Below are 12,710 nucleotides of genomic sequence, written 5' to 3'. Positions count from 1 at the left end.
CACCGTCTGCTGCCAGTCAAAGATGTAAAAGATAGATGGAGTGGATCAAAACAAGAAATAGACCAGATTTGTTTTGTACTCGTTTGCCTCCTCCCCCATCTAGGGAACTCATTCCTCTAGGTCACACTGCAGTCACTCACAGGGAAGGTGCAGCGAGGTAAATCTAGCCATGTATCAATCAGAGGCCAGACTAACCTCCTTGTTCCAATAAGAACAATAACTTAGGTGCACCATTTCTTATTAGAACCCTCTGTGAAGTCCTGCCTGAAATACTCCTTGATGTAAAGCCACCCCCTTTGTTGATTTTAGCTCCCTGAAGCCAACCCTGTAAGCCATGTCATCAGTCGCCCCTCCCTCCTTCAGAGCAACGGCAGACAATCGTTCCGCGCCTTTTTTCTGTGCGGACGCCATACCAAGGCAAGCATGGAGGCTGCTCAGCTCACTTTGGCAATTAGGAGCACATTCAACACCACATGCATTATCCAGCAGTATATGCAGCACCAGAACCTGGCAAAGCGATACCGGGCGAGGAGGCGACGTCAGCGCGGTCACGTGAGTGATCAGGACATGGACACAGATTTCTCTGAAAGCATGGGCCCTGCCAATGTGTGCATCATGGTGCTAATGGGGCAGGTTCATGCTGTGGAACGCCAATTCTGGGCTCGGGAAACAAGCACAGACTGGTGGGACCGCATAGTGTTGCGGGTCTGGGACGATTCCCAGTGGCTGTGAAACTTTCACATGCATAAGGGCACTTTCATGGAACTTTGTGACTTGCTTTCCCCTGCCCTGAAGCACATGAATACCAAGATGAGAGCAGCCCTCACAGTTGAGAAGCAAGTGGCGATAGCCCTGTGGAAGCTTGCAACGCCAGACAGGTACCGGTCAGTTGGGAATCAATTTGGAGTGGGCAAATCCACTGTTGGGGCTGCTGTGATGCAAGTAGCCCACGCAATCAAAGATCTGCTGATATCAAGGGTAGTGACCCTGGGAAATGTGCAGGTCATAGTGGATGGCTTTGCTGCAATGGGATTCCCTAACTGTGGTGGGGCCATAGACGGAACCCATATCCCTATCTTGGCACCGGAGCACCAAGCCAGCGAGTACATAAACTGCAAGGGGTACTTTTAAATAGTGCTGCAAGCTCTGGTGGATCACAAGGGACGTTTCACCAACATCAACGTGGGATGGCCGGGAAAGGTACATGATGCTCGCATCTTCAGGAACTCTGGTCTGTTTCAAAAGCTGTAAGAAGGGACTTTATTCCCAGACTAGAAAATAACTGTTGGGGATGTTGAAATGCCTATATGTATCCTTGGGGACCCAGCGTACCCCTTAATGCCATGGCTCATGAAGCCATACACAGGCAGCCTGGACAGTAGTCAGGAGCTGTTCAACTACAGGCTGAACAAGTGCAAAATGGTGGTAGAATGTGCATTTGGACGTTTAAAGGCGCGCTGACGCAGTTTACTGACTCACTTAGACCTCAGCGAAACCAATATTCCCACCAGCAGGAGAGTCAGTTTGTGTGTGTATGGGGGTGGGTTTTTGGAGGGGGGTGAGGGAGTGAGAGAACCTGGATTTGTGCAGGAAATGGCCCAATTTGATTATCATGCACATTGTGTAAAGAGTTGTCACTTTGGATGGGCTATCACCAGCAGGAAAGTGAATTTGTGTGGGGGGGTGGAGGGTGAGAAAACCTGGATTTGTGCTGGAAATGGCCTAACCTGATGATCACTTTAGATAAGCTATTACCAGCAGGACAGTGGGGTGGGAGGAGGTATTGTTTCATATTCTCTGTGTATATATAAAGTCTGCTGCAGTTTCCATGGTATGCATCCGATGAAGTGAGCTGTAGCTCACGAAAGCTCATGCTCAAATAAATTGGTTAGTCTCTAAGGTGCCACAAGTACTCCTTTTCTTTTTGCGAATACAGACTAACACGGCTGTTACTCTGAAATCTGATTCCCACTGTTATTACTGCTTGCTGTGTGCTCCACAATATCTGTGAGAGTAAGGGGGAGACGTTTATGGCGGAGTGGGAGGTTGAGGCAAATCGCCTGGCTGCTGGTAACGCACAGCCAGACACCAGGGCAGTTAGAAGAGCACAGGAGGGCGCGGTACACATCAGAGAAGCTTTGAAAACCAGTTTCATGACCAGCCAGGCTATGGTGTGAAAGTTCTGTTTGTTTCTCCTTGATGAACCCTCCCCACCCCTTTGTTCACTCTACTTCCGTGTAAGCTAACCACCCTCCCCTCCTCCCTTAGATCACTGCTTGTAGAGGCAATAAAGTCATTGTTGAATGAATAAAGAATGCATGAATGTGAAGCATCACACAAATAAGGGGATGACTACCAAGGTAGCCCAGGAGGGGTGGTGGAGCAGGGAAGGAAAATGCCACACAGCACTTTAAAAGTTTACAACTTCAAAATTTATTGAATGCCAGCCTTCTTTTTTTGGGGCAATGCTCTGTGGCGGAGTGGCTGGTTGGCCGGTGGCCCCCCCACCGCGTTCTTGGGCGTCTGGGTGTGGAGGCTATGGAACTTGGGGAGGAGGGCGGTTGGTTACACAGAGGCTGTAGTGGCAGTCTGTGCTCCAGCTGCCTTTGCTGCAGCTCAACCATACACTGGAGCATACTGGTTTGATCCTCCAGCAGCCTCAGCATTGAATCCTGCCTCCTCTCATCACACTGCCGCCACATTTGAGCTTCAGCCCTGTCTTCAGCCCACCACTTATTCTCTTCAGCCTCCCGGTCATTTTGTGCTTTCCTGCACTCTGACATTATTTGCCTCCACGCATTCGTCTGTGCTCTGTCAGTGCGGGAGGATAGTATGAGCTCGGAGAACATTTCATCTCGAGTGCGTTTTTTTTTTCTTTCTAACCTTCACTAGCCTCTGGGAAGGAGAAGATCCTGTGATCATTAAACACATGCAGCTGGTGGAGAAAAAAAAAGGGACAGCAGTATTTAAAAAGACAAATTTTATAAAACAGTGGCTACACTCTTTCAGGGTAAACCTTGCTCTTAACAAAAAGAAAAGGAGTACTTGTGGCACCTTAGAGACTAATCAATTTATTTGAGCATAAACTTTCGTGAGCTACAGCCCACTTCATCGGATGCAAGGAGAGTGATCACTTTAGATAAGCTATTACCAGCAGGAGAGTGCGGTGGGAGGAGGTATTGTTTCATGGTCTCTGTGTATATAATGTCTTCTGCAGTTTCCACAGTATGCATCCGATGAAGTGAGCTGTAGCTCACGAAAGCTTATGCTCAAATAAATTGATTAGTCTCTAAGGTGCCACAAGTACTCCTTTTCTTTTTGCGAATATAGACTAACACGGCTGTTACTCTGAAACTTGCTGTTAACATTACATACATAGCACATGTGCTTTCGTTACAAGGTCGCATTTTGCCTCCCCCCACCGTGTGGCTACCCCCTCAACCTTCCCCCCTCCCTGTGGCTAACAGCGGGGAACATTTCTGTTTAGCCACAGGCAAACAGCCCAGCAGGAACGGGCTCCTCTGAGTGTCCCCTGAAGAAAAGCACTCTATTTCAACCAGGTGACCATGAATTATATCTTACTCTCCTGAGGATAACACAGAGAGATAAAGAACGGATGTTGTTTGAACGCCAGCAAACATACACTGCAATACTTTGTTGTACGATTCCCAAGTACGTGTTACTGGCCTGGAGTGGTAAAGTGTCCTACCACGAAGGACGCAATAAGGCTGCCCTCCCCAGAAACCTTTTGCAAAAGCTTTGAGAGTACATCCAGGAGTGCTGCGAATGCCAGGGCAAAGTAATCCTTTCACATGCTTGCTTTTAAACCATGTATAGTATTTTAAAAGGTACACTCACCGGAAGTCCCTTCTCCGCCTGCTGGGTCCAGGAAGCAGCCTTGGGTGGGTTCAGGGGGTACTGGCTCCAGGTCCAGGGTGAGAAACAGTTCCTGGCTGTTTTGCCCCCGCTTGCTTGCTGTGAGCTATCTACAACCTCATCATCATCATCTTCGTCCCCAAAACCTGCTTCCGTGTTGCCTCCATCTCCATTGAAGGAGTCAAATAACACGGCTGGGGTAGTGGTGGCTGAACCCCCTAAAATGGCATGCAGCTCATCATAGAAGCGGCATGTTTGGGGCTCTGACCCGGAGCGGCCATTCGCCTCTCTGGTTTTCTGGTAGGCTTGCCCCTCAGCTCCTTAAGTTTCACGCGGCACTGCTTCAGGTCCCTGTTATGGCCTCTGTCCTTCATGCCCTGGGAGATTTTGACAAAGGTTTTGGCATTTCGAAAACTGGAACGGAGTTCTGATAGCACGGATTCCTCTCCCCATACAGCGATCAGATCCCATACCTCCCGTTCAATCCATGCTGGAGCTCTTTTGCGATTCTGGGATTCCATCATGGTCACCTCGGCTGATGAGCTCTGCATGGCCACCTGCAGCTTGCCACGCTGGCTAAACAGGAAATGAGATTCAAAAGTTCGCTGTTCTTTTCCTGTCTACCTGGCCAGTGCATCTGAGTTGAGAGTGCTGTCCAGAGCGGTCACAATGGAGCACTCTGGGATAGCTCCCGGAGGCCAATACCATCGAATTGTGTCCACAGTACCCCAAATTCGAGCCGGCAAGGCCAATTTAAGCGCTAATCCACTTGTCAGGGGTGGAGTAAGGAAACCGATTTTAAGAGCCCTTTAAGTCGAAATAAAGGGCTTCATCGTGTGGACGGGTGCAGGTTTACATCAATTTAACGCTGCTAAATTTGACCTAAAGTCCGAGTGTAGACCAGGGCCTAGTATCATTAGTAGCAGCTGCAAAGAGATGGAGGGGGGGGGTATCCACAAAGAGGAATAGTATTGGCAGCATGAGGTGATATGGCACTGTAGATGACATTTACAGCAACTCCCAGCTCTGCTTTTGAAAGGTCTTTTCTCCTAAGATCTTGTGAATCTTGAATTTAGGTGTGATAGGGGTGGGGAATGCTGTAGTAGTTCCATTCAGCAGCTGAGGCAAGTGATGTTTGCCAGTGAGTTTGCTATAAACAGCCCTGCAAATCCACGGATGTAGATATTTGTGGACCATGTTTGCAGATCAGCTGCGGTTACAAATTTTGTACCCATGCAGGGCTCTAGCTATAAACCCCTCTTATGCTAGAAGCATGGGCTGAAGGTTTATGGTGAGGTCACCTTAGGGATGAAGGGGACAGCCACTGCTTGGCAGGGGGCTTGTTACCATTACTTTTTAATAGTGTAGTAAGGCTTCCTCATTGATACAGAGCTTATTTCAGCTCAGAGGGATCATTGTAAGTTCCATCATGTCCTGCTGGACAGAAAGCAGGAGGACCCCATGTGGTATGTCCCCCACTTTCACTCAGGTGCCTGCTGTAAGCCTTATCAACATCTCCATGTGCTCATGTTCTGCTGTTATTCAGCTCTCTACAGTTAAGCAATACACTTTGTATATGACATACTAAAAGTTGGATCCTCCCTCATGGGGAAAGGACAGTTTTGCAGCTGCCTTTCCTTATTAGGCTACTCTGTGCTTTAAGAAAGAATCACGAGAGAGACCACACTGGTGAGGACATATGCTTCAGAGAGCTTGGACTGTAAGTTAGAACTCCAGGTTTGGTCAGTACCTGCTGCTCTTGTGAGGACAGCTGGCTGGATCATCTATCGAAGGTTGGTTCTGCTTCCAGGCCATGGCACCCTTTGGACCACCACATCATCTTGAAGTTTGCCTCAGCTTAATTAGCAGTATGAACAGAGCCTGGCTGCTCAGCTCCTTTCCTCTGGTGCTAGGACGCCATGTATTTCATTCCTGCTCGCTGAGTGGGTTTTGGCTAGCATGGGCATATTGACCAACCCAGATGAATGAGGGGGACGGTGTAGGGTTCTTTCCCCTTCCCTGTGAAAGCCACCTGTATTTATTCTTTTTTGGTGTTTGAATAGGACACACATCCTTTCCAGAGAGCTAGCCTCACCATATAGCCAGACTAGAAGTTTAAATAGCACCTGGGCTCTGGTTTTACTGATCAGCAACAATGAAAACAGAGACAGTTTTCATTTTGTTCTCTGCACAAGGCAAGAGATGTGCAGATAGGAACTTTTATTTTCTCACGTGAAAGGAGGAGGAAATACTGATATGATACAAGTGCAGTTAAAACTAAATCTAGATACAGGTTCTGTGTTGACTATAGAAAAACAGACCCACAACTGGTTAATTACAAAAAAAGACACACTTGAAGCAGTCCATAAAGAAAGTCCTTCATTTCTTGGATAGTTCTGTGCAGTATCAGTGATAAAATGTAAATGGTTCTGTTGCACCATAGAGTAACAGAAACAGGATAAATACTGATGTGCATGGAAGGGACTATGCAAGTCCCACTAGCACCATCTCAGCCCTGACCTGGAGGCTGGAGGGAAAACACTACTCTGCAGAGGTATAGGAGATTCAGTTGCCTTCTTGGCCTAAGCTGGTTTTCTCCTGAGCAGACAGTGTCTAGGCACCACCCTGAGGAAGAGTGGTTGTGATATGAACAAACATCTGTTAAGGAGACCAGCAAGCATTCTGAACTCCCCGAGGAGCACAGCTCAGCTGCATAAAGACAGACTCCACCTTGTTTTGGCAGAGCAGGAGCCAACCAAGAACTGCTGACCTGAGTTGGATCACAGGCTCCCTCCTATGCAGATTCTATACATTAGAGACAGGGCAGCAGTGCAAGACTATTAGAGCACATGGTGCTGTTTCAACGAAGCAGACTCACAAGTAAGACACAGAGGGGAAAAAAGAGCATGCCCTGTTTACAGCCGTTCCCTGGATAGATCAATCACAAGGAATAATGCCTAAAACAACTGGCCCAACTCAGTAGCAAGAGCCTCTGCAGTTGGATCAGGCCTACTACTTCCTATCTAGTCCAGACTTCTGCCCCTTAGCAATGTAGGATTCTTTTCTAGGCTGTGGTTTCTTGGCCTTTGTGACTATTTTAGGGACACTCATGTTCCAGTTTATACCACACCACATGTGAACCAGCCTTTCAGGTGACTTATGGGGTCAGAGTCTGGTTCAGGGTTTTAGCTGCAATACCATGGCAACATTCTTCATGTAAAGCAGCTCTGGTAACAGCAACAAAGCAAATAACTCCTTTTTCTGCTACTGGGCAAATAACTTACCTCTCCTGCTACACACAAACTACATCCAAGACAAGGCTCTGGAGTCATCTACTATAACTGTCAAGGTATAGAGTACACTAGAGAGATGTGCAGTACATATGAACTGGGTGTCACAAAGGGTAGGATAATCACACCTAAATACAAAGCATTACACATCCCCCATCCGTGGCATACCATGAAATGCAGTAAGCCACTGCAGAGTGGTTTCAGAGCAACACTGGAGTCTCACAAGCCTAGACTATTGCACAGATGCTGATGGAGACCTGAGCCCACTTTTCAGCAGTCAGCCTGGTATATTTGTACCATGCCAGAGTACCCCAGGGCAGAACCCCTTGGTCTCTGTTCATTGCCTCATTTATTTTAAGACAGCTGTAGAATTAAATTGCTGAAGGGTGTGGAACAAGAGGCCGTGTCTACACCAGCACCACAGAAGTGTTAGGAAGAACTGTGTTTTGAACCCAGCATTCATATTTGAAAATGGTCTTGCTAACAGGAATTCAGTAAAGGCCTTCTCTCTGTAGCCCTGGTTAACCACATATAGCGGGATGGCCAAACTTACTAACCCTCCAAGCCACATAAGATAATCTTCAGAAGTTCGAGAGCCGCAAGACAAGCACACCCTGCCCTACAGGACAGCGCCTCCTGCGGCGCTGAAGCCCTGAGACCATCCTCCCCACAGGGCAGAAGGCTAGTAGGTGGAGAATGGGGGTGGGAGCATGGAGGGCGCCACAAGCCACAATTTGGTCACACCTGACATATACAATGCAGGTATGGTCTGGCTCATGTATGGAGGAACTTCCTCCCCCCAGGTTTCAGATTTGCATGGACTAGGGAGTATATGAGGAGGAGAGCCTGAAAAAGTGGGATTTAAACACATAATAAAAACATCACTGGTGATGTTTTTATAAGACCTTATTAAAAGGACTCCAAGCTAATACTAGACAAAATCCTCTGCCCTGGACTCCACTTGGTTCATGTTTTACTCTGGAAACATTAAGGATTATCGATTGATCCAGGCCCATTACCTTCATTCATTCCTAACAACTTTAAACTCACTTTCTTACAGAGGTTTGGGATACAGTGAAAGGACCAACTTTACCCTTAAGCTACAACACAGTCCCATCTTTGGGTCTAGCAGTCAGGCTACTACTCTTGGGGCTGGAGGAAACAGACCAGGGCGAGCAGCATGGGCAGAGGAGAGAAAGACAGCATTACTACTTAACTGGTGAATTAAGGTTATTAAGTTATATGCCCAGGGTTTCTCATGGCTGGACTGCACAGATTGCTTCCTGGGGCAAAAAACTATGTCCTGCTCTCAGCTACAGTGGACTCTGAGGTGGCAGGGAAGGTGGGATTTATTCTGAACTAGAATCATAGAATCATAGAATATCAGGGTTGGAAGGGACCTCAGGAGGTCATCTAGTCCAACCCCCTGCTCAAAAGCAGGACCCATACCCAATTAAATGTCAAGCCTGACCTTAAAAACTTCTAAGGAAGGAGATTCCACCACCTCCCTAGGCAACGCATTCCAGTGTTTCACCACCTTCCTAGTGAAAAAGTTTTTCCTAATATCCAACCTGAACCTCCCCCACTGCAACTTGAGACCATTACTCCTTGTCTTGTCCTCTTCCACCACTGAGAATAGTCTAGAACCATCCTCTCTGGAACTACCTCTCAGGTAGTTGAAAGCAGCTATCAAATCCCCCCTCATTCTTCTCTTCTGCAGACTAAACAATCCCAGTTCCCTCAGCCTCTCCTCATAACTCATGTGTTCCAGACCCCTAATCATTTTTGTTGCCCTTCGCTGGACTCTCTCCAATTTATCCACATCCTTCTTGTAGTGTGGGGCCCAAAACTGGACACAGTACTCCAGATGAGGCCTCACCAATGTCGAATAGAGGGGCTCCTGTCTTGCTATATTCACCATTACAGAGTGGAGAGAAAGAGCAAGAGCAAAAAAGTGGAGGGGAAAAAAATGATCAGGTCATTACCAATCTCCTGGCACTACCCCAGAGTAGAGATATAGGAGCACTAAGAAGTGGTGGTTCCAAATCCAACACGCAGGCAGTACCAGAACAACAATGCAAGAGGCCTCAAGTAGTCCTCAACTAGGGTTACTCCCCTGAACTGGCTTATGGAAGATACAGCCACAGTCTGATGAGTTCACTCACCCTTTTCCAAGGGAGGGGCTTGACTCCTGCTGTGATCATCTATGATCTGCGGTATGATTCCAGCTTTTGTGGCTTGGACCATCCAGGAGACCACCACAAACTGGTACACTGCTGCACCCAGTAAAGGCACCTCTGTCTTGCAGAACAGTCCTTTGGGGAACGTGTGTAGATAGTATTCTCTCTCTTCTCCTATCACTGTTCCCAGGAGAGAACTAGGGATGCAGAATTTAACACTGGATTTTTGTAACTGGTATAGGATATCTTTCCGTTCAGCCTGGGGGTTTGTCCCCAATGGCCCAGCCTAAGAATAGCAGCTATTGCCACATGCAGGAAGCTGCTGATGGCACCTATCACTTACTAGAGGAATAAGGAAGGGGGGCAATTACTGCCGAGATACAAGGAGCACAGCTGTCAAAGTATTTAGACCATATGCACTGTGGATCTGCATAGGAACAAACCAATGCAACATCTACTCTTTTATCAGTGTTGAAAAGTGGACAGCAACAGATGCTTCAGAAGAATTTAAACACTCCTAATGCATTTAATTATGCAGCTACACCTTGAAAGAGGATATTCATGTCTGGCACCAGCTGGTGAATACACTGAAGGATGAGGAGTAAGAGACCTTGAAAAATATCTACCTGCCACTCATTTTTTAAAATGTATACTTAATTTTCTATACTACTGGCTTCAGTTACAATCTACATGAACAAGCCACATAGCTTGAATTACAGGGTGGCACAAAACATTTTGTTTCATCCATTCTGTCCTGATGATCTTTTAGTGTCACTGAGCTTGCCCTTGCCCTGCTTCTGCAAAAGAATCATTAGCATGCAGCCGACTTCTCAACTGCACAGTTCTCTCATTCTTCTCCTATCCATCTACAGAGAATCAACGGTGGGATCCATGAAGGGACTTCCTACTCTGAGTGTCACAGTGCCTAACTTTTAGGCATCTTAAAAAAAAAAAAAAAAACCACAGGTATACCACTGTGATATACAAAGCCAAGTTAGGCGCCTAGGCTCCTATACAATGAATGGGGAGAAACAGGGGCCCCAGAATGCAATCCACAAGAGCCAACATGCTAGGCTGGGAGCCACTTAAGCTAGAGGTGTGTGGTTAGCCTCATCTCTCTCAGAGATCGGTACCCAGCTCTGCTTAGTGATCCACAAATGGGAACCAGCCGCCTGGAGTCAGACAGCTTAGGCCCCAAGTCATTTCTTGAGGAAATGAGTTAAGCACCTGCCATGCTCCACACAAAATGGCAAGAGCTGGAGCTGCCCTGTGATTAGAGCACTCACCTGGGATGTGGGAGACTCAGGTTCAATTCCACCTCCTCCCCAGGGGGGATTTGAACAGGGTCTCCCCTTCTCAGGGGATTGCGCTAATCACTGCACTATGGGATATTCTGATTTAGGGCTCCCTCACTCTCTTCTCTTGAAGCTGTTCCATTGTGACTAAACAGTCACGGGGCAGAGTGAGAGAGGGAATAACTCCAGTAGTTCGGGCAGAGAGAGGTAGGAGACTCCAATTCCAGTCCTCCTACTCCAATTGCTATTTCATTATTTATGTTCTGGAGACTAGCACCTGTCACTTGTGTTAAATTCTTTAGGATTACCCACGTAATTCTGGGTAAACAGCAAGTTATGCTACCTCCCTATTCAATCTTTCTTCCTGTCACACACCATGCTGCAGAAAGGACAAACAGCTAAAAAGGAGCCTAGACTGACAAACTGCAGTGATAACCACAGAGTAACTAACTGGTGGTGAAAGATTATGATCTAGGCACCTGCAAGGAATCAGTTAGATCCCTCTGGAGCAGTGCTTTAAGGGTTAATGCTGCTTCAACTGACAGAAGATATTACTTGATGTAAGGCCCCATTCAACACTACCAAAATGTCTGTGGCCACCCATGTTATGACAGAAAGCCCAGTTATCTACTATAGTTATAGTCTGAATCATGCTTCCAACATGCACTCAGGCAAGAAAGAATACGGAATGTTTAACATGATTTGGATACAGCCAGATTTCGTAAATGTTTAGACACTTTTTGTAGTGTAACAGGACCTAATGTTAAACATTTCACCAGCCCCTATCTATGTCAACATGCCTCAGGCTTGACCCACTCACCCCTTGCTTCCCACCTCCCTCTCTGAATCAACTCAGCCATGAGCTGCAGTACCCCTGGTATGCCAAGTTTTGGGCCCCACACGCATATCTACCAATGCTCCTCAGTTCTGACATGCAGCATGTGGACCGCTTAGCTGTGCCTCTCCTTTGAATGGAAATTTGTGGGCTGCCAAGGCTTCAGTCAGGTGGAGGGCTTGCTGGAGAATGGTAATCATTAACATAATTAGTGTTAAGTACACTGTGTCAAACAAACCGGAGGAGGACAGGCACACAGCTATGCTCCCTGCTCCTAGGACAGACAGACCTCTGCAATCAAAATGGGCCAGACTGAACAGTTTGGAGAAATGGGATACCCTGGAACAGTGATTCCCCAAAGACATTTCAATCTTGATTGGGCTGTTACCCTAGGTTTAACTTGGGCATGAGCCTCTGGGTTGGACTCGGTATGGCAGCACAACTCATCTATTTCTGCCCCTCTTGCCCAGCCTGCGCATGGGTTGCTCCAAGACCTCCACAGATGAAGGGAAGGAAGCATGGAGTGGTAGACCAATGCATGAAAGGGTTGGGAGTTATTACCCTACAGCAACAGTGCAGCACGCCACCTGATTTCAATCTGAGAAACATTTCCCCACTCTACCTGCAATAGCATTTATTTCCTGAAAACAGCCTCAGGGGTACCACATGGGATTTGCTGTGGCGGTGCCCTGCGTGTTCCTAGAGGCAGTAGGCCTCACTTTTAGAGGCACTCCAGCAGGCACTGGCCAGCTGCGGATGTGGACAAGGAGTGGGGGTGAACAGGGCAACATGACCACAAAACACCATCTTATTTTGCTTAAGGATTTGCCAGCACACTGACCCCTCGAGCAGAGCACTGCACAGGAGCTTGTACCCTTCTGTTTTAAGGCTGGTTCCCAAAATTCCACTGTGGCTCTGAGCATCCAGGAAAAGTAGCCCTTCCTCAAAGGGTGAGATGGAGCCAGACTCTATAACGGGGAAGCGCAAGGCGTCAGAATAGTAGCTTCATACACACAAGAGCTAAAGTGGGAATCGGATGTGGTAGTGACTTGAACATTCCAGGGTTAAGCAAGTGGCCAGGATGGGAAGGAAGGAAGGCCCCCGCCCCCGGCCACGAGACTAACGCTACAACCCAGCAAGGAAAAATTGAAGTTCTTTCCTTTCTGAAGAGAAAGATGCTTGTGAAGGCTACTCATGTGCAGAGTCACTTGCTTCCTGGTGGAGTTTGCGGCTC

Source organism: Eretmochelys imbricata, chromosome 6 (assembly GCF_965152235.1).
Source record: "Eretmochelys imbricata isolate rEreImb1 chromosome 6, rEreImb1.hap1, whole genome shotgun sequence".
Classification (NCBI taxonomy): domain Eukaryota; kingdom Metazoa; phylum Chordata; order Testudines; family Cheloniidae; genus Eretmochelys; species Eretmochelys imbricata.
The sequence above is the reverse complement of the archived record's forward strand: the minus strand, read 5'-3'. Positions refer to the sequence as shown.